This window comes from Bacillus rossius, chromosome 1 (genome assembly GCF_032445375.1).
Source record: "Bacillus rossius redtenbacheri isolate Brsri chromosome 1, Brsri_v3, whole genome shotgun sequence".
Taxonomy (NCBI): domain Eukaryota; kingdom Metazoa; phylum Arthropoda; class Insecta; order Phasmatodea; family Bacillidae; genus Bacillus; species Bacillus rossius.
Window position 1 is genome coordinate 130,401,777 of NC_086330.1, and position 23,776 is coordinate 130,425,552.

General features: G+C 33.9%; 1 protein-coding gene across 1 annotated transcript in view; it reads right to left on the minus strand.

The window, feature by feature from the left end:
* The window catches only part of LOC134535512 (fibrillin-3-like), a 169,524-nt gene that overhangs the window by 143,143 nt on the left and 2,605 nt on the right, over positions 1 to 23,776 (minus strand). The gene's annotated exons all lie outside the window — the stretch shown is intronic.

The window sequence follows — 23,776 nt, forward strand, 5'->3', positions numbered from 1 at the left end:
TCACGCGTTAACGCGTTCGACGAGTTCTTCAAGTAGTTATGACACTCTTCATTAAGAGAGTGTCCGGTTTTAAACGAATTTTGTGACATTCTCGTAAAACAACCTTTTTCATGGACAATCAGTGTATATATGTCATGCAACAACAATAGAAAGAAAAAAAAATTTAAAGAAAAAAAATTCTTTCGTTTTGTGTATAAGTAAGAGATAAAATTGCATGAAAGAGTTTTATGAGAAATCTTTAATTTGTAAATATTTTAAGCTCTCATAGATAACGCTTTGTGTCTTTATCGGAATGAGTTTGTTTAAATTGTTGAAAAACACAGTCAACCTGTTAATGAATAATGTTTCAGAAAAATTGTTTGTTTATAAGTTTTCTTCCTTTTTGCAAGGAGGCATCTGCCGTTCCCCTTTTTTGTTTCGCTCTACGGATACCCCCCTATTCTCAATTTTGTTTTAATTTTCATATATTATGTATCTACAATACAACTCAGAACTACCGGTACGAATGATAGACACGCATACGGAAGACATAAATGTTAGTAAACATAGTTTCGAAATATTTGTGACGTGACAACGTCTAATAAATCGATGAACGCCGGCTGCACGCATGAAAAAGTGTCCCGTTACGCACATGGTTCCGTTACGCTGTGTCCCGTTACGCTCATTGTACACTTCCGCCGCATCTATCTCTCTTCCACTCGTTTGGCCTATGCTTCCGAGGAGAAGAAAGACAGCGGCAGCACACAACCTACATCTACACGTGAACTGTTTCGTCGACTGTTTATAAAGTGAAGTGAAAAGTTAATGTGGTTTTCATTGCTTATTACAACAAAATTTTCGGCAATAAAGGTTCATTATTCTTGCATTTTAAAAATCTGATTACTAGTATAATTTCAAGTATTTATTCTTTTATTATTAAAATAAAAATGATTCAATTTTAATCATAAAAGTATGCAATCATTTCATCAATGTTTTGTTATGGCGTTGTCACGTTAATCTATCGTCTGTAAACCGACTTTACAGACAACCAATTTTTTTTATCGTTACAGCCTTTACAGACAAACTGAATCCCTGTTACGGAGAACTCCATGGCCAACAACCCATCATTCGTACGTACCGGTAGTGCATGCGAGCGCTGTCTGTGGCGTGTTTCTGCAGTGTTGAGCAGTAACTCCTCGCATTTCACTAGTCTGTAGAGGACTGCGAAACTATCAGCATTTTTTTTTAGTTTCCCACAACTTGCGGTTACGGGTTTCGGTATGGTAACTTATGTACGTGGCCGATATGTAATTCCACCTAACAAGGATCAATTGTATATAATTCTACACGATAATGACGCCAACACTAAGCATATCCGGGTCTAGGTTCACTGACATTTCTACCTCCTTCATATTTTGTATATTTACCCAAAGATCTGAAGTGTATTTTAGATTCTAGGTGTTTATTTATTAATAATTATTTTTTGATAGTGAGGCCACTTGTGGCGGCCTGTCGTCTTGGTTATTACTATTACCTTTATTTTGCGTAAAGTTTATTTTAAGATGAGTTAATTTTTTAAATAACATTATTTATGTGATTATATTATTTAATAGTGTATGTTATTATTTATTTATTGTAACTTTTTAATCGTATACCTTTTTTATTTTACGTTAAGTACCCTTACACTGGAGTGGGACTTGCAAGAAATAACCAGAACGATCTAGCGGAGTGAAAGGTGGTAGTAGAGGAGGGGGGTGACGTCAGATGACGTGACAAGGGGAGGCGCCGGCCAGCTGTTTGCAGCGAGGAGTGTGTGTTTCACCGCCGGCCGCGGAACTACTCGGTGGATAGTAGAATTTGCATCCCAGCGATGAGTAACTGGTGTTACGTTACGTGAATAAGATTGAATATGACGGTAACGCCACGACACCTTGGGCGAAGCAACATAAGTGGTGGTATTCGAGAACGCGATATTTGGGGGGCCTAGTGCACGGGCCACCGATACAGCGCGATGCAAGAGGCGCTAAAAAGTGAGTGGGGTTTACACCCGACCCCGGCAGTCACCAACTACAGAGGTATGCTTTAGTAACAAGTAAGTGCGAGAACTGGATTTTGTACTTTTGCCCGGCTGATATGACTTATGGAAGACGTGTTTGAAAGACAGAGTGCGGCGACGGGAATTGCTGGTTGAATTTATCTAGACTGAAGGACGTCACTATTTCGTTCCACCCCCCCCCCCCTCCCTCCATCATAATAGACTTTGTGGGACTTTGGAATATAATTAAGTTTAGTGTAAGAGTGTCTGTATACAAATGTCGCCACATGTGTTGAATTCAATTATAGCAATTTAAATGATATCTCGAATTAACCTTTTAGATCCCTTTACCCTTTTACAGTACTTAATTTTGAGCATCTTGTTTTTGGTAATTCATTATTATAACTATCACAATAGGTTATGCAGGACTGTCGGTAAATTTAGCATGCTAATGATTTATTTTGCGCACTGGCCAAATGTTACACCAGTCCATGCGCGTCTGTTGAATTTAATTTTACTACACTTTCAATATTAGCATGGCAGTGGTGACGCGTATACGGGACTGGTGTGGCGAGTGCGGACGTGTGCAACTACCCCGGTATAAGGGGGGTTGGTAACAATTGCGCCACTCTGCTACGGCAGTCTTGTTATTAGTTTTTGCAGTGATAGCGAGAATTACGTTTTCAAGCATAATGGATACCTTAAATAAACCTTTGAATTCAAGTTTGTAACACGAAGATTTGGTGGTATGTTTACGGGAAGCGGGATTAAATGTAACAGCTGATGATGATGTACCGTTTTTAGAATTGCTATGGGCGGAGTATAATGTAAAAAAGGAGCGAGATATGTTGGTAGCTGCATGTGCGGTAGAACCCCCCGCGGGTGATTTGGCTGGCCGGATTGTGTGTGATTCTTTTGGTAAAGACTTAGATAAGTTTCCGGTGTTGAAAGAAAATACGATTGATGAATTAATTAGGTTTTGCTGGGAAGTGGATCGGGTGCAAGAAAGTTATATTTTTGAAAATGATTCGCAGTTGTTGAGGAGCGTAATTGGTAAAAGCTATGGGTTAGCGCGACATCATATTACTCGTGGCGTAAAAGATAAGTTATGTTGGGAAAAGGTTAAAGAGTTATTATGGCGGAATTTATGTCCTAAGCGGGTCAAGTTGGGATTAATACACAAACGGGTTGGACGTTTTCAGAAACCCGACGAGAAGGTGGCTGTATTTATGTTGGATGTGTTACAAAATATAAAATTGTTTGGGGTAGTAAAAGGATTTGTTTTAAATGTGGCTTGGAAGGGCATTACAAGGTAAATTGTCCGAATAGCGGCAATAGTATGTGTAAGTGCAATTATTGTGAAAAAAAAGGCCACGTAGAAAAGTTTGGTTACAAGGCAAAGGCGGATAGGAAAAGGAACGTACCAGAGGAATTATGATGAACTTGTGTTGGACAGCATAATTTTGATCACGTTTGTTGACTAGCTCACTTAACTGCCTTTAGATGGTTAATGGAGTCTCGCTGTATCTTCAATTGTTAAAACATCCACATTGTAATTTTTGCTTTAATAAGTTAAGGAACTATGTGGCATAAGCTTATTGTTATCCTTTTTTGGTGTTTTAAAATTTTAGATTTTTAGTATGTAATGTATAGGATACGTTTTGCCTTTTGCATTTATTTTTGCATTAGCCATTTTATATACGTATATTTTTGATAAGATTTTTTGGATTGCTACAGCACTTGTTTAAAAGGGTTTGTTTTCCGAATGGTTTTTTTGGAAGTTAGTACCCTTTAGGATCGTAGCTTTAAAGCTTTTAATGTTATTCCAGATTTTATAAACTGTAAGTTCTTATTCTGTAATAATTAATTTATTTAGTATTTTTTTCTCGTTTAAATTTCAATTTAGTTTTTGGGTGATGTAAAACTTTTTTGAGACTTTGGCTGTAGGTCGTGCTTTTTGCCCTTTCTTTGTGCTTTCGAGTCTTCTTACTGTTTGCGAGTTTTTTTTCTAGTTTTCTTTCCTAGTCTTTTCGCGTTTCTTTCTTCTCTTGTACGTGTTTCTTTAGGTGGCTTTACGTGTCGCGGACCTGATAGTTAAAGGGCTCAAGGAAGTTATCTATATATATATTTTTTTTTGTCGGGGTGGTTGAGGCCACTTGTGGCGGCCTGTCGTCTTGGTTATTACTATTACCTTTATTTTGCGTAAAGTTTATTTTAAGATGAGTTAATTTTTTAAATAACATTATTTATGTGTTTATATTATTTAATAGTGTATGTTATTATTTATTTATTGTAACTTTTTAATCGTATATCTTTTTTATTTTACGTTAAGTACCCTTATTCTGGAGTGGGACTTGCAAGAAATAACCAGAACGATCTAGCGGAGTGAGGGGTGGTAGTAGAGGAGGGGGGTGACGTCAGCTGATGTGACAAGGGGAGGCGCCAGCCAGCTGTTTGCAGCGAGGAGTGTGTGTTTCACCGCCGGCCGCGGAACTACTCGGTGGATAGTAGAATTTGCATCCCAGCGATGAGTAACTGGTGTTACGTTACGTGAATAAGATTGAATATGACGGTAACGCCACGACACCTTGGGCGAAGCAACATAAGTGGTGGTATTCGAGAACGCGATATTTGGGGGGCCTAGTGCACGGGCCACCGATACAGCGCGATGCAAGAGGCGCTAAAAAGTGAGTGGGGTTTACACCCGACCCCGGCAGTCACCAACTACAGAGGTATGCTTCAGTAACAAGTAAGTGCGAGAACTGGATTTTGTACTTTTGCCCGGCTGATATGACTTATGGAAGACGTGTTTGAAAGACAGAGTGCGGCGACGGGAATTGCTGGTTGAATTTATCTAGACTGAAGGACGTCACTATTTCGATCCTCTCCCCCCCACTCCTTCATAATAGACTTTGTGGGACTTTGGAATATAATTAAGTTTAGTGTAAGAGAGTCTGTATACAAATGTCGCCACATGTGTTGAATTCAATTATAGCAATTTAAATGATATCTCGAATTAACCTTTTAGATCCCTTTACCCTTTTACAGTACTTAATTTTGAGCATCTTGTTTTTGGTAATTCATTATTATAACTATCACAATAGGTTATGCAGGACTGTCGGTAAATTTAGCATGCTAATGATTTATTTTGCGCACTGGCCAAATGTTACACCAGTCCATGCGCGTCTGTTGAATTTAATTTTACTACACTTTCAATATCAGCATGGCAGTGGTGACGCGTATACGGGACTGGTGTGACGAGTGCGGACGTGTGCAACTACCCCGGTATAAGGGGGGTTGGCCACAATAGGGTTTGATTATTTAAAACTGGCCTCATCGTGACACGAATAATCCTGTATATAATAATGTTCGCAGGCTTTGTCTGAAGTAGCTTGGCTTCTGGGTTGTAGCCGTGTCCTTGGCAAATAATTCACCAAAGTTTCGGTCGACATTGCAGTCACCATCATCAGGGAGCAGGTACCTCAGTAGGTAAGTGTGTAATCTCATTTAAGTTTTGTGAGCGGGCAACATAATAATTGTTAACCAAATAAAAATTTTTGTTGCAGAGAAACAAAAAGTCTGTAATTACAAGTTATTATAAAATCTGTACCTCAAATATATAACACACTATGTCCAATTTTTGGAAAGTGGGCTTTTAACGGTAAACTTGACCGCCGTTTGACGTTATTTATAGTGGCATACATCACTAATATCTACAGTAAGTCAGAAATTCACATATTCTGGGTTAAAAACAGTTTAGAAAATAAGTGAGGTACTATTAAAAATTCTTTAAACTGTTCTCATGAAAAAAAATCGTTTATGTGACACAGTTTATTATGCCTTCGAAGTACATAAATAAACATTAAAATGGATATTCTCGTGTGTCATCTTCGAATGTTTAGAAATGTGACTACTTAATCTCTGGTGGGTCTGGATGTTATTCAGTCCTGCCATGTCATCTGGATCGTGTCCACAGTCACAGCTACAGTTTCTGCAACGACCCTCTCTTTAAGGTCCTTAAGGTGCAGGATGTTCGTCGTTGTAGTCTCGGCGTACCCAGTGTTTTTAACGCACATCAAAAGAAAAGAACCGCAAGCGGGATTTTGCCTGCGAGTCTGCCCTGTTCACTCCACATAGCAGGATGTGGACCATTCAACAGAAGGCTCCTTTGTGTTGTGGCATACCAAACTGAAATTAATTGATGCAGTGTAACGGAAGTGGCAAAGTTTGCATCCAAGATAAAACCATCAAATTTTATAGCTTTGAATCTGTGCCTGATTCAGTTCATAAAAGAAACAAATGCCAGACTTTTCAGGCTGTCCTTCGACATAATTTCACGCAGCAACTGAAATTTGCAAACGCCGGGCTTCAATGTTTGTGCAAACACAATTTTAGCAATACTAATGCTGATCTTATACGAACTGTGTTGTTTTTTTTTGTCGGACTGCCTTATGCGTTCCACTTCATCATATGATGTCCTCGAGTGGCGAGAATATTTTCTGTGTTCTGGTTCAGCCTGATTCAAAACTTTGTCATGTGGAGGTTTTTCTCGTGCACTGTAACATTTTTTTTTTTTTGTAAATCGAACAGAAATATTCATGTAAAATTACAGTTGTTTGTAAATTTGTACTTTTACATGAAAACAATAAATTGTATCAATACAACATAGTTATTCAGTAATATTGGGTCCAGATTTTTACCCGGGAATTTATGCTTTGTGTTATTCCAATACATCCAATAGCTGAAGTTATTTTTAACCCGTTCCTTGAATAGCTTTTCAGTATTTACGCAGCATATTATTAGAATAGTAAAAAAAAATTAAGTCTAATTATTGGATGTTGGATTGTGTGTTCCATGGTTTATAAGAATTAGGCTTGAATAAACATCAATAAAAATATAAAATTATGTAACATTTACGTACGAAATACTTTGGTTTATCTAAAAAAAAAAAAGTACTTATTTAATGTATTAAAAAATAACCTAGGCGATGTGTTGTAAAAGTTCCAACAGCTTTCTTGTAGTAATACAAACTATTTCTTGGCAATATGTTTACAAATGAAACTTTTGTAAAATTATTGAAAATATTTTCAGTGTGATTGTGAACCTCACCATTCCCGTCGCACTGATACAACCAGTTTCAGTTAAACATACCACAGCAGAAGCTGAGCCCTGAAACACGTACGACCTCAGCAGCCCCACTCCCGCTTCCCGCATTCAGAGTTTTGGGCCTCGTCGTCATACAATGTCACTCCATATGTATCTCCTTTATGTGGGGATAAGTTGGAAAACTCTGTGCGCACGATTCATAAGATGTGGCAGGAGATTGAGTATCGTCTAGACATCAATAGAGGTAAATTTTGCGCCCATATAAAAAGTACTAAGATGAGTTTAAAACTTCAACCTTTTATGAACCGTTTAGGTTTTAAATGTATAACACTTAAAACTTTATCATAATAACAGCTTAGAATTCCAGCAAGAATTTCCATCGGTCCTGTAACTCAAAAATGGGTGCGTGTACTTATGTACGTGCGTGAGAAGTTATACTTCTTTGGCATCATTAAAAAATAGTTTTTAATTGCGTGCAAATAATAAACTACAATAAACTAATAAAAGGGCTGCAAAAAGATAGTCAACACAGTCAATAAAGTTCAGTTTAAATTTGAAAAATGAATTGAATATAATTTAAAGAATAATAAACATATATGTAATAATTTGTACTAAATATCATAAGATTCTTAATTTTAAATATTTATTTTTGATTATTTAATATATTAAAATAAAATAAATAAATTTAATAATAAATTTAAAAAAAATAATTTAAGTTTATTCATTTTTTAAATATTTATTATTTTCTTAATTTAATATTCACTTTTCATTTTTATCAAAATGTTTTCATTAAATTTTATCATTTATTTTTATAAATATTAATTATTTATTCAATTTAATAATAAATATTAAAAATTAATATTTTTAATTGATGTAATATTTTAATTTTTTATTACAAATTTTGTATTAAATGTTTTATTATATGATATTTCTTAATTTTGTTAATATTAAATAACCAATAATAAATATTTAACATTAATAAATTATAATATTTAGTATTAATTATATTAAATAATAATATTTTAATTTATATCATTAAATAATACATACGGATAGTTAACCTTTATTATATTGGAGCACTTGAAAAAGTATATAGGCACAATTTTTTTACTAATATTTACGAATAATAAATAATATTAATCAAAATATTACCTTTAAATCAAAATAGAATATATTTTATTAGCACATTAATAATTAGCACTTGTATGAAACTGAAACACATGTTGTGAATGTAGAAACTAGAAACATGTGGATAAATATTATAAATATGAAAACGGTGATCAGAGGCGACGAGCGTGCCAACATGCGCGACTAATAGAGGTTCTATTTCTATTTTGTTGGTAGCTTTTTTTCGAGACTTAATGAGCGGTTTAGCGGGCAGCTTCAACCTGTTAATTTTGTGTTACAGTGATGCGCGCGCTTCTTAAAATTTCACTCTCATCATTTTTTCATAACGCGCCTAAAGAAGTATAACTTCAAAAAAAGTAAAAAAATAAATAAATATAGATTCCGCCGAGTTTTGAACCACGGCCCTTCAACATATTAACCGCGCAGTATAAGCATTGCTCTGACAGAAGGTTACAAAGAAAATGTGTATTATGTTTGATTTAATACCAAAATAATGTTTTTTTAAAACCTTGGAATTTACTCTTTACTATGACTTTTTTAGTTTACCAAAATAAATTCCAAGGTAATTTCACTATCATAAAGTTTCATTTGGCACACCAATACGTTTGGTATGTCCCCTAATGTGGGTTTATGTTCATACACGTGGGTCCACCATCTTCCCGTGAAAATGTCGTTACATGGTGAGCGCGCAGCTTCAACCTGTTAATTTTGTGTTACAGTGATGTGCGCACATCTTAAAATTTCACTCTCATAATTTTGTCATAACGCGCCTAAAGAAGTATAACTTCAAAAAGTAAAAGGTTGATTAACGGATAATCATTATTTATTTATTCATTTTGCGCAATTAATTTTCTCCTTGATTGAACGTCAATTAAAAACCACAGAATTACAAAGTATCCATAACTCAAATTTAGAAATACCGACTAAATGAAAAGGTGTGGGTAGAATTTAAATCAACTTCATGAAGTATTAAAGAATAAATTTCTATCGTGATAAAAATTTAGAAATAAATGAAATTTATCTTAAATTGTTTAGAGATAACAAAAAAGTAAAGACTTTTGTTTACAGTAAACATAAATGATATATAAGTTTGGTTGAATCAACTTATGCAAAACTTAAAATAATATTGAAACTTTTCATAGTGTTCTATGACCATTGAAAGTATATATGTTTAATTACGAACTCTTAAGAGTGGTAAAATTCAGTTAGCATAAATTGTACACAAAATGTAACTTCATTATCAAACACGAAATAAAAACCAATCTTATAATCGTAGTGGTAAAAATATCAGTGCAGAATATAAATTTGAAATATAATATCATTGCATTAATCCTAAAACGACACGAATAATTATCGTTGGTGAAAGTGAAAAACTATAGTAGTTACAATACTATACTTTTTGAAAATAATTTGATAGTTTCATGATTTCCCTGCGTGTAAAGTGAAAAATAAAGTATCAACCAAAAACAAAATTGAACATTAATACACGAGTAAAAATGGAAAAATCTTGGTTTAAAATGAATTGTTTTTACGTTCGCTCCCAAAGCTTGGTATACGTATTTTGTATTGAAATCAAACAATATGTTTACTGTAAATAATAAATAAACTATTTAAAATACAATACAAAGTGTTAGGTTACAATTAAATTTAGAAAAAGGTTATTTAAACACCGCTAATTTGTCAGGCTCGAAAAATGATTTCACTTAAATAATTGTATCAACGAAAGAAATGGGAAACAATGGTGTTACTACAATTATTTTAAAGAAATAATTTTCCACTACAAGTTATGATGTGGTTGCAGAGCTAACGCTTGGAATGCGTTGCAATTCCTCAATTAATTATTTTTGTAATTTGTTTGAAGTAGGTACAAATATACAAAGTACTTCTTATCTCCCTCTCTACATATCTTACTTTGTATATCTCGGTATACCTTTATCTCTCTCCATCTCTTTATATCCGTATATTCCTCTATATCTCTCTCCTCTATATGTCTCTATAACTTTATATATGTTATTCTATAACAATGAACAATTTATATTTTACCTATCTTGTTACCTGTCACTGATGTGATATAGGTAAATAAATAAACACACGCACGTATCCGAATGCAACGATGTGTCAAAATTTCAAAGCAATCGGTGAGGGACTTTCGGACATTTCTGATTTTAAAATAACGATTAAATTTTTATTATAATATGTATTACCGAGACGCTTAATATCCCATCTTGGACAGTTTCCATATTGACATAAATCATGTTTTCAGGTTTAACTTTAAATACGTATACAATCGTAAGGCTGGCATACGTATTTAATATCTTTAAGACCCATAAGTGGTATCAATATATTCGCCTGCAGCCGCAGTTCGCCGGCCTCGCTTGGACCCAGCACAAACAATGCCGGAGCGGACCTGGCTCATTGCTCGCGGGGTCGCTGCTCCGAGAGGTTCTCTGAAGATGGCGTGCCGCGACCGTCAGACGTCGCGTGCTCGGCTCGGGAGCCGATACCATGTTCAGCTTTAATGTATCATGAGGCTCACTCCAAGTCTGCCAACCCTTTCCTCTGCTATTTGTTAACAGACTGAACCCATACTCGTTCAATTATTTACTCCATTTTACAACTCTCCCGACGCATAAACATATCTCAGGGAGTCTCACAATACTCGCCAGAGATGTATAAACATATAACCTCGGTAACAAGCAAAATCACGTGTTCTCATGTCGCTCATGCTGCAAATACACCTGTAATACGAAGCGCAGACACTAAATTAACGTAGAATCCTTTAAAATAATGCCGATCGTGATAAATATACGCAAATGGTGTTTCCAACTACAAGTCTTGACGCGAATCCGCAGCATATTCGTCGTCTGTTGGATCATCTGATTATTAAAACGAAATTTTAAACTATACAATGAAATGGCTCCGAAAAAAATAGAAAAAGATTTGAGAAAAAAAATATATATTTATATATATTAAACCTCGGCTTTGTACCTGATTATCGACAGTGAATTTTTTATTTATTTTTTTAAATATTGTACATCTTGTTCGAATTCATTAAACAGTTAATACTGTTAAAGTTTTCCATCGTCCCTATGAACTTTGATACGCGCCATGCTTTACAGATGGCAGTACCGTGGTCACACTTTTCCGTTCCATTTTCAGAAATTACTTATACCAAATGCCGTGTACCGGAAGCTATGATGATTCACATCAAAAATCTCCCCATCCCCGTAACTCTGAGTCCCTGCCCTTAATTTCGGGTTTTGCCTTTCTTAGCGGAACCATAACAGTGCGTACATGTAAATAATTGTTTAGAAAACAACTAAGAAAAATTTAACGTTTTAATTATTTGTCACTCTTTCACTATACTTCGTTCCAACGTAAATAAATTTACATGTTGCCTGATGGACTTTTGACTCTGAAGAGTTCGGTTCGTTTAGGGAAAGGGATATAAACCAAAAATCACCATCTTTGTCTCAACAATTTTTAGAATATAAAAAAATCTCTTGTGTTTGATCATATCATTTTTGGTTTATTAAAACATAAAAACTATATAAATTATGGAATGCTTGACGGAAGTTGTGACAGGTTGCTACACGTAAATTCTGCCTCTAAGAGTCATTGGCGTTTAGTATTGAATATATTTTTGGGAGTAACTGCAACCGTAATAACAACATCAACAGAAAACGTGTTATTACTTTTAAAATATTTTACTGCGTTATCTTTGTAGTAAGTATAGAGAATTTTAAATATTAAAAGATAAATTACTGTCAAATTAAAAATAAATAGTGTTTGAGATAAATATACCGTCTTTATGGTCCTATCTTTCTCCATTAAAATTAACGAAATGTGTAGCCCACACAAAAATTTTATATGATTTAAGTCAACTCTCTCTGTTTTATTTCTGTCTGCAATTACTTTTCGCTTTATACTGATTTTTTTGAACGAAGCATTCCACTATCAGGTTGATAACATCACAGCCATGTACGACTAAATGTTTCAGTTCCTTATGTAACTGCTATTGTGAGAAAATTGAGAAAGCTTTTAATGGAACGATGACTGTGTTCAAGTTTAAAAGCGATATTTACTGACTTTTTTGTACGAAAACAAATTCCACTACAACTTTTTTTATTGTAAATGGAACTAAAATATTAATGTAAAATTACAAATATTTGTACTTTTGAACATTTACATTAAAACATATTGCAAAATAATTTTCCTAGATTCTTATCCGGGTATTTAAGCTTTGTAATGTTCCAGTATCTCCAACATTTAAAGTTTTTTGGGAACCGTTCTCTAAATATCTTTCCAGTTTTACCTGCGCACATAATAAGCATTATAAAACAGATTTAGGTAAGTCAAATTGTTGAATAATCTAATTTCTTTTCAATAGTTTAAAAAAAAATCTTGAATGATACATCCATTAAAGTATAAAATTATAGGCCAATTTTCATAATAAATACTCAGTATTATTTCGAAAAACGTATTTCATGTATGTAAAAATAACGATAGCCATTGTTCTACAAAGATACAAAATCTCTCTTGTAGTATTACAAACGATTTCATGACATGTTGGTTTCCAAAGGAATTTTTTGTAACAGCACAGAAAATTATTTCTGTTTTCGTAATATGGCGTCGTCTTTCTGTAAGCGTTGTTGCAATTAATTATACGTGCCATATTGCGTGCTGAGGTCAATTTAAAATTCAATGTGACGCGACAACCACGAATGTGGTAAAATTTAATTAAACGTTGCAACGAACAGTGTTTATACTAGGGAAATTACTTCCCACGTGGTTTTTAGTATTGCCACGCTTAAAACAAAATACTAATGCTAAAGCCTGTATATTTTAGAATTTTAATTTAATGAAATGATTACACTGAACATGCTTATGTCATTTAATTCACGTGAAAATAATTCTACTTTATATTTTTAAGATGCGAGTTAAAGGATGGAGCGTGTATCCAGAGGAAAGTGTTTTAATTCTAGTTCTGCTAACCTCATATCGTTTTCGTATAGTTTCCTTAAATTTCTCCAGGAAAATATCAGTTTATGAGTTATGAGGAACCTTATCGGATATAAACATGTTAATAAACAAAACGATGTATTTTAAGCCCAAATAATGAATCTTTCAAGTGGGTGGGTTTCTTTAAAGCAAACTGTTTGCTTATTTTGTAAATAAACTTTTAATCTGTAGACAATTAAAGTGACTATATTTTTGAAGTTGAAAAATAATTACTAGTGTATTTTTTTTTTTGCTTATTTAGCTATTAAAGTCACATATTTAAAGTTTTTGGTACCATATAAAAACTGGCCAGAGGAAATAAATGAGAATGAATAAAATTGAATTGAAATGATACCGGATAAGTTATTCCATAATACACCTAAAAGTTTTCAGAAAAATTTATTAAGATTATTGATATTACAAATAGTTACTAATTTGGCTTCCTAAATAAAGTATATAATTTCACTGAAATAATTTGAAACTTTTTTTTTACACGCAATTGCTGGCCCACAAATAGAGAAACCTCAAAAAACGGAAGAGATGACTACACAAATACACAGAAAACAAGCCAAAATCAGCCGATGTCTGTATTTACTGTTCTTGTTGCAACTGTCTCGTAGTTGTCAGCCCCCTGTGTTCGTCTGTGCTGTGATATTTTTCTGACTAATTCCTTTCACGGAATCCTGTGTAATTTCTATGCATTCAACTTACGACATCAACTGATTTTGGTTTGTTTTTGTGTTTTTGTGTGATCATCTCGTTATCCTATCTTCAGTGACATGCATTGCAGTGTAAACCAGCAACGGTGTATGATCAGAACAAGTTTTAAATCAACCTTACCCATTGCAAAAAAAAAAATTCCAAAACGTTTTTTTTTGAAAATTACATTAGCACTGAATTTGAAGAATATATTAACATTATTCTTATACTTCTTGTTTTACTTATATTCGCTTCCTCAAATATTTAAAAAATATTTTGATTACAAATTAAATTTCAAACATATGAAACAGATATAATAATTTTTGTCCTAAGACTATATTTTATTTACTGGTTTAACTTAACGAGCCATATTTTCATAAAAATAAACAAACCAGTTTAATCCCCTAACTTTATTTGCTCGGTATAGGCCATACATGATAACAGGCCATAGCTTTGGCCAATGCTTTACCAAGATTTTATGACCTTATTGAAAACCATATCTACACAATATATTAAACGACTTCTAGTACTCAGCCAATAAAAAATAAAACGAAGAAATACTGAGCATTCGCTACCCATGAACAGGCAACATAAAGTTAACCTTAGAAAATGGATGGAATATCCAAACGTATCCCTGTCCCTTTCAATGTTTTCCCATGTGACATATTGTAGTAATTGAAAATGCTACTTTTAATGGCAATTGCAGTCATTTGAACTGAAAACTAATCCACTGAGTAAAAGAAAGTTACTAGTTTATTTAAATTTTATCTTTAGTATACAATATTTTACCTACCACTTAATTAGCTTCGGCAATATGCTATTATTGTATGAACCAAATCACCCTCCTTTCACCTCCTAAACAGTGAAATTAAAAAAAATAAATAAACACTACAAAACTTATGATGTGTGTAATTCATACTCAGTTTATTTTACAATCACTTTTAAGTAGATTCGGTGATATAAATTATTCTTTGAAAAGAAATACCTACACCATTTTAACTCACTTAGGGGTGGAATTTTGGGAAGCTATAACAAAGGAATTAATAGTATTAGTATATTTATAATAAATAGAAGACATCATGTCTCCTACTTTATTAGATTCTGAGATATGTTTATTTTTATAAAACAAAACCTATCACGCCCTCACAAGAAATATTTTGCAAATACGCGTATCCTATATGTTCAGTATTTGGCCTGCCATATCGGTTCAGTAGTAACAATATGATTGAGTAACAATCCAAAAATATATAATTATGTTTAGTAATAGTAGTAGGCTTCAACATCTTTTAACTATCTGCTAAATTTTTAATGTATAGTGAGTGCTTCATACATTCATGATTTCCAATTCATCTGCACAAAATAATAAAATTACTTAACAGTACACTTAAGATAACCAAAAACAGTGCCGTCAAAATACAAGATTTCATTTTGTTGCATAAACATCTTACTTCTTATTGTTTTCGCCGTGAACTGACTTTGCGACGTCTGTTAGTCATACAGATTGGTTGGATAAGGTTTCCGTTGCATAAAAGAGCTCCAACAAAAGTAAATAATAAACCCTTAAAGTGCACATAACGACGTTCTGGTACACAGCGAATGCATGAATTACTGCCAAATAAAACCGAACGCAGTTTAAGTAAACATAAACATTTTAACATGCCGTTTATTATATCATTGACGTTTACGGCTTACGATGATTTCAGAATACAAAAATTTTTCCTTGATATTTATCTTACCATTTAAATATAAATACATGAAGAAATTTACTTCTGTCTCTATTCATTTAATTTTATTTGTATTTATCTAAAATACACCTAGAAACATCCGGTACATAAGCGCAACATTTAGAGGAGATACAAATTTCGGAAAACAAATATTTGAACAGGCTTTCGTTTATCGATAGAGCACACTGAGGCACGCGGAGCTCTTTTTATGTGGAATGCCCGTATCATCAACCATGCGCAGTGTAAACTCTTTGCGTGTTAAATATAAGTGTTTTCAGACCTGTATTCATTGACATTTCTGTCTTCTCCGCATGCCCTGCTTACGTAGCAGGAGTTTTCACTTGCATATTAGATACATCCTGAGTACTTCAATATTTCGTGATTGAGAATAGAGAGGAAGTGAGTACTCCGATGGTTGGCCTTGGAGTAACGCGAACGGCTTCGATGAAGGAAAAGTTAATGATTTATGGTTGTATTGATGTTTTCCCCTCGACTCTCAGAAGCTTTGTGGCGAATCAACACTTTGTCACTTCCTTGAGCTATTCTGATAAACTCGACAGCAGTAAAGGACTCGGTGTGAAAAGGCCGCGCCCTAGAATTTGAAAAAGGAAAACTAAGTTGGTCTCACCTCGCATGGAGCAACATTTTTTTTTTTATGTTTTGTGAGATCAAGACTTTGAAGTCAAGAAAAAATTAAGAAAAAATTTAAAAAAACAAAATAATTGTATTTACATATCTGTCGTTGAACAGTGTCCCATCAAAGTCGCAACCAATAAGCAGGTTTTTTTTAAAGAGGGTTTTCGTTTAATAATATTTTGTTATTTGCATTTTATTTAAGTCAATAACGGCCTTGCTTCCATACCAGGGGGCTAATATGGAGAGAGAGGAAAAAAAAACGTTGCTTACAACATCCAATTCAAGTAGCCTATAACTGCGATAACGCTGCACACATCGATGCCTTGCCACAAATTTGAGAGCGTAACCAAACATCCAGTACGAAATACATATTTTTTACCTGAGAGTACAAGTGAAGCTCCGCAGGCTTAACTTTTATGAAAAAGAAAACTTTTACGAAGCTAGTTGGTGCTGGACCCTTCGATTTCAAGCGATCGCAGTTTCCCGTCCGACTTGCATTCGCTATGTGCAGCAACAAGGCACAGGCACAATCACATGGTACGGCAGGTATTAACTTGGCCCAACTACACGGGGTTTGCTCCGTATGGTTTGTTTACGCTCCGGATGGTCAAAAGAAAAAAAACGCATAGTGTACCCTCAATATTTACATTTAAATGTCCAAAATATGTTTAAAAAGAATGTTTGTTTGGCAGTTTGCTTTTCATCCAAATAAAATCTACTCTCTGCATGATATTTTAAGGAAAAAACCATCTTCATCCCAATACAAAAATAAACGTCTTAACGATACGCGAAGAAAGATAAACGCTGGGTGCTTCAGCTTGTCAGAAAATAATGATTTAACGGTTACATTTCATGTATTTTTTTTAGAACGGTAAAAAAAATGTGATTAAGTCTTTCGGTACTCGTCAGAGATGTGTAACATCTAACTTTTGTAACGAGCCAATTCATATTTGCTCATGTTGCAAATGCACTTGCAATACGAAACACGTTCAAGAAATTTAACGTACAATTCTTTAAAATAATGCGGTGCGTGATAAAAATATATATATATACACATTTTTTTTTTCCAGCTACATTCATGGACGAACCAGCCGCTAGAATTAGTTGCCGGAGCAGCTACGTCGTCTGTCGAATCATTCCATTCGCTGACCGAAATTTCGAACTCTGCAATGAAACGGCTTGGATAAAAGTAAAAAAAAAAAATACTTGGAAAAAAATATACAAAATCCTGGCCTTGTGCCTGATTTTTGACAAGAAATATATATATTTTTTTCACCAAAATACTGCCCATTTTGTTAAGCTCCATTAAACAGGTGATACTGTAAAGTTTCACTTTGGCTTCGTGAGCTTATGTTCGCGCCATCCGCCACACATGGCACTCAAGAAATGACTCATGGCAAAAGTCGTAGCGTAACACGTGAGTGGGTCCGGGAAGCAGCCGACACGAGGCGCCTGGTTCTCCCGCGCCGGCCGTGGTCTCTCGCGTGCCCGCGCTATGGCGGGATGCAACCTGTTATTCGGCCCGGGCCTTGACCCGCCCTTGCTGGCGGGCGGGAGGGCGGGAGGCAATGGTCGCCGAGCATGGCATCCGGGTTCCATCGCCTCCCCCCTCCTCCCCCTCCGCCACCACCTTATCCTTCAACCCCTTCCCATACCCACTCCACGAAGGTCCACTGACGATTCAGGAGGGATAAACCTTCCCAGTCGAACGATTCCGCGCACGTTAAAAAAAAAAAAAAAAAAAAAAAAAGCGAATCGATCGACCCAGTTGCCGACTTATTTCCGTGGCGAACCACTATAAAAAAAGAAAGAGCGAATTGACCCTTAAAGCACATGCCTCTGATCCCGTATGGATGCACACGGGTTTGGACGGCAACGTGTGACTGAGCTTTCTTTGCTAACATTGGTTATATTATTTAAGGGAAAACAAAATCTGTATCAACTTACGAATTAAATACATTTATAAAAAAATAAAGAGTTTTGCAACGAATACGACTCGCAAACGTTTAATTAACAACTTTATACCACACAATGCCATGATTATATTTAGATTTTGGATTATCTAGCCGTAGTAATGATATGAATGTATTTTAAATGTAAAAGACGATATAATAGAAGCATAATAATTGAAGATACCACCTCATTAAATACATTAACACTTATCTTAATATCTGAAATAAACGTTTACTCAACCAGCAATATAACTGAGTTTTATTTTAAACAAATTCTTTCTAGATTTCTGTAAGTAATCTTTAGTTAAAACACATGTTTTATGCAATTTTGTGCCCTCGATGATTAACTAATTTGCTTGAAGAATGTTTTTTGTTAAGTAGGGATATTCAATTCAAAAAAATATTAAAAATACGTTTTGAAGTATGTACACAACAAAATTTCATATGCCGGAACCAAGCTTCATAAATGATAATGATTTTATGTAATTAAACAAAATCCTAATAAAATAATTCTTTGCAGGGAATCTAAATATGTCAGTATTCTTCAAACACAATATTAAAAAATTTTATCATTCAAAGTTTTTTAATGAAATTATTGAAGTATCTAACAATTAACATATATATTTTAGTTTAATTTTTATTGAAGAGCTATGTCTTGGTTTTCCATGTGTATGATTTTTCCAGGAAACTCAACGAAATAAATAACGAGTGACCTAAAGTTAATGCTACAGATGACAATAACGTTTAATATGTGTGGTATAAAATAGCTACTTAGTTACTAAACAAATTCTGGTATTACCTAGGAACCAGAAAAAAAACATTGTTTAATTGTTTGTGCTGTTGTATTTATGTCATCTAAAATAACACACTTGGTCACATATTAAGTAGGTTGTGAAGTAAACACTTCTTTCTCTTACATATTATAATTTAAATCTTGACGACCCCTGGAAATATCTAGGACGCAACCCACAAAACCACGCAGTGTTGCGGGCTTGGCACTACAGCTAGTATTCGGAACCCATTTCTATTAGGATCACAACTGCGGTGTTTTACGTTTGCGGTCGCCCGTTCGCCGCATGGAAAATACAGAATGTGAATCCCACGAAGCACTGTTCCCTATCTCAGTAGCAGACACAGCTTCAGATTTTGGGAAGGGCGGATGAATGGAGAGTTTTTAGGTTCTATGGAATACCATTTTATTTATGCATAGGCCTATACATGTTTTGAGTAATGTTCATCCTTAAGTCATGTGACTATAAGAAAATAAAAACGCATTTAAGTTTCATAATTGAATTAAAATTTCTTCCTTGTATTTTAAATTTTATCGCTATGAATTTGTTTAATTAATATTTATGTTTCAATATAATTTATCTATGCTTTGCGTCATTGATAGTTTATATTAACAGCCAATAGCAATTAAGCTTTGGAATTGTCAAATTATTATATTTAAATATTGTAAATTGGTTAAATAATTCATAGGTCTACTATTTCTCACAGACGTTTCTTTCTATGAATAATATTCTAAGGCATATTTTCTTGGCTGTTAAGCGACTAGGTATTACGTTTTAACATTATTCTAAAATTCAGGTAATTTTATAACAAAACTTCTGTGTGGTTAAACAGTTTGTTCAGTTTGTCCATGCTCAGCTGTTCGGAAGGTTTAGTTGAATCACAGCTATCATGAAGCTCCGCAATCATTGAACATTTGATGGTGCTGCAGATTGCAGAATATTAGTACAACTTTAGTGGGGAGGACTAATTAATTATCGGAAAAGATAATTCAAAAGTTATATGAGATATTACAACTATTGCAACCGGAACTATTTCTATCAACGTAGTATCGAAGAAGTCACACTTCCACAGCCAGACAGTTACTAAATTAAGCTGTGTTGAAGAATTCTGCAAAGTTATTTAATTTTGTGACTCGTGCAATAAAGCGAAGTGTGATAAACTTGTGCCAACAATAGCGACAGTTGATCTAATTTATTCAAGAGAATAACTCCCGAGTGTTGAGTTGAGCTTCCGAGTCGACGAGAAAACATACTCGGTGAGTGGCGAACTAATTAGAGTCCATTGCTACAAGGACTTCGCGTGACTGCGTTGGAAGACTGAGGATGTTGCGGCCATCGAACATCCGCCCAAGTACCTCAACCAATCCGCTGTGTTGAAGGAAACCTGGGACACTCAATGCTGTAAAACGACAATATGGTATGTTAACTAACTACAAATCGGTATGTACAATGATTGTAAAATAATTTTCTTTAAACATTTCAGAATGTGTCACACTGTTTAGAATTTGCTGTAATATTTTGTTTTTGAATACTTGTATATAGGCTACTTAATTTTCTCTTAAATAGTTACATGTTTTCTTACAATATTATAATTAGTGTTTGTTTATTTATATCAGAGTCTTAACTGGGATAGAGTTTCAAACTAGTGCTTAAAATAAGCAGCCGTAATTTTGGTTGAAGTATGTTTTTAATTCTAATTTTAGTTAATATTCTAATTGTTTGATTCACCTTTTATTGCAGTTGTTCTGAATATTTTGAATATGTGTGTCATTTACAGATTGATTACATTATTAGTCTTAACTTTATGTAATTGATAAATAAATTGTGACTAGATCATAACCAACTGGAAACTACAGGAATGTATTTATTTGTGTATAATTTTGTGAACTACTTGTTGGTGTATATTTCGGAATCGTCAACAATCTGTTAGAATTTGGTGTTACTTTATAATAAAAACACTTTTAAGTAGTTCAATGTAACATTAAAATGGCTCGCACGTAAAACCTCAAACAAAGAGTATTGCCTTATTGATAGACATTAATTAAATATAAAGAAGTCAAACATTTAGCCTGCTTATAGAAATTTTCAAAACAACCATTCACAGTTATTAAAAATCAATAAATATATAAAAACCTAGTATCATAATATCCAGTTAAAATATATACTCAATGACATAAATAACACCTAATAAGTTTTTTAAAAAAATACTCACTGCAGTAGCACTAGAAACAATGTAATATTACTTTTTTTTATTTTAAAAAACCGAACTAACTCCAAATGTCAGGTAGAGTCTGGAGTAGATTATTTTTGCTGTTTTTTCTGCATTTCGGTAGATTATTTCGAAGAATGACTACATATTGTATCCATTAACGTTTTTATGGAAGGTGTGTTGAAAAAGAAATGGGAATTTTGTAATTTCATTGGTTGTATTAGTCTGATTCACTAAATTTTTTCGTTGTTGTTTTGTTAAACATGTCTAAAATGTATGCGTTCATTTTTAGCTATAATGGATGTTAAGTTTGTTGTCAGCTGTTAAAAAGGTTAAATGTGTCATGGTACTATCGGTGATTTGTTAATTAATTTGTTTAATAAAATGGAACAGATAATTTGGAAAAAAAGAGTTGTTATTATAAGAATGTAATAAATAGCAATGTTTGAGAAATCTTAAATATTGTTTTTTGCAGCAGGAACACTCAGCTTCAGACGAGGGCTCAGCTAGTGCGGGAAGCAAACGCATGTCACGCACCAGCAAGTGCGTCTACGGCGTCTGAGGATTTTAATATATATATATATATATATATATATATATATATATATATATATATATATATATAATTGGATGTTGGAGTGTATGACGTCGATAAACTCCAACACCGTTTGACCGATCACCATGTGAAATTTGGCACATCGAAGTATTTTTTCCATGGAGAAGGTTTTTATGCTATCCAATTTTTTTGTATTTCGCCGCTATATGGTCGTGCAGTGCATCAACTTCTAAACCGTTCAACCGATCGCCACGGGTAAACAGAAAATTATAGGTCATAGAAACAGTAATTGTATGTCTTTTTTCTATGTACGCCACATTGTCATATAGTACTATCCCTTTTGATTTAACTCGCGAACAATATATCACCCTGTGTTCAGCTCGGACTGCGCCGGGTACTGAAGCTATTTTATTTTAGAAGTCCTAAACATTATTTAAATCTTTTGACTGAAACCATTTTTATGAGACTTAACTATTCCTTTAGAAATCAGGGGTTGACATAAAGAAAAATTTAAAACTTTGTTACCATCAAATTCGTTCAAGTTTATTTTAAACTATCGTAATATTATCTTAAACGTTGGTCCGAAGCAAATTTTTATACAATAACGTAATAGTGCAAAGATAAATAGTAGTGTTTAAAGGTGAAAAAATGCATAACTACCTAGTGGTCACATAAAAATTTCGTTCTAAACTTTTGAATGCTGGATGCATTCAGTTAAAAATAATTTAAAAATTTCATTGCATGGAATATGGCAAAATGTTTAAATGATATTGTTTTGAATATTGGATAACAGATAGGATAGTATATACATTGAGTTTTTTAAATTTTTCATCAATTTATAGAAGTTTCCAAAATATTTCCGAAAAAAAATAAGTTCACGAAATGTACCTACGCCTGTAGGCTGTACCGAAAGTTTTTTTTATATATATTTAGTTACAACCCTTTCCATAGGACCACCAGTGTTACCGTTACCTCATCAGTACATTTTTAGCTTAGGATGAACGGAAATCGCACCGTTTCCATCTTCTTGTAAGCAATTCTGCAGAATGAAGACACTTCAAATTTCTTCACTTATGACGCACAAGGTTGCGCACTGCCGTTTCATTTTTCTCGACGGTGAAGGAAGGTGTTGCAGCTAATCATCGCTGACGTCACCAAAGATGAATTGACAGACCTCACCAGTTATTTTTGGCCATGAGTGGGACAGTATTCTGAACTGGTGGTGGTCCTCGGTGGAGATGGTGGCCCATGAGGCGAGGGTCGTAAGTTCGATTCCTACTCCGAGTCCTCAAATCCACGAGCACTGATTCCGCTCCCGAGCGGTCAGGATCACCACTATAATCCTGAAGTCCTGTTCCTTTACCGTACGACGTACAACTCTGCGTTCACCTTAACACATTTTCTTCTAGACTAAATTAAGTTTCCACCAGTAAATTTACTTCTGTTACAGAGTTACGTGGCCACCAAATAAATATTTTCAATACATACGCAACTAATTATGTCGACTGTTAAGGCCAAAAAGTGTAAATCAAAAATTGCGTTCTTTAAGAAGAGACTTGGTATGTTATATTTAACACTACATCATTATCTGTTTTGTGAACAGTGTATATTGAAACAACGTTTATCAATATATAACACAGTTTAACTTTCAAATATATATGAATATGACAAAATATTTTTAATTTAAAATAAATTACATTTTGCAATTTTTTCGAATTATTCTACTATGCCTAAAAAGTTTATACATGTTATTGTGACAAAAGAGTAATTTTGTAGTCCCAAAATATAATTTATATCTGATAGTCACAAATAAATTATTTCATGGACACTTTAAAATTATATCCTTACATCCATTAAAGTACCTTGTACATAAACAAATTAGAATTCAGTGAAGACTCTAGAAATGTGTCAGGTGGGCAAGTAAGTTTTGTAAATCCCCAATGTTTGTAAACAAATGTTT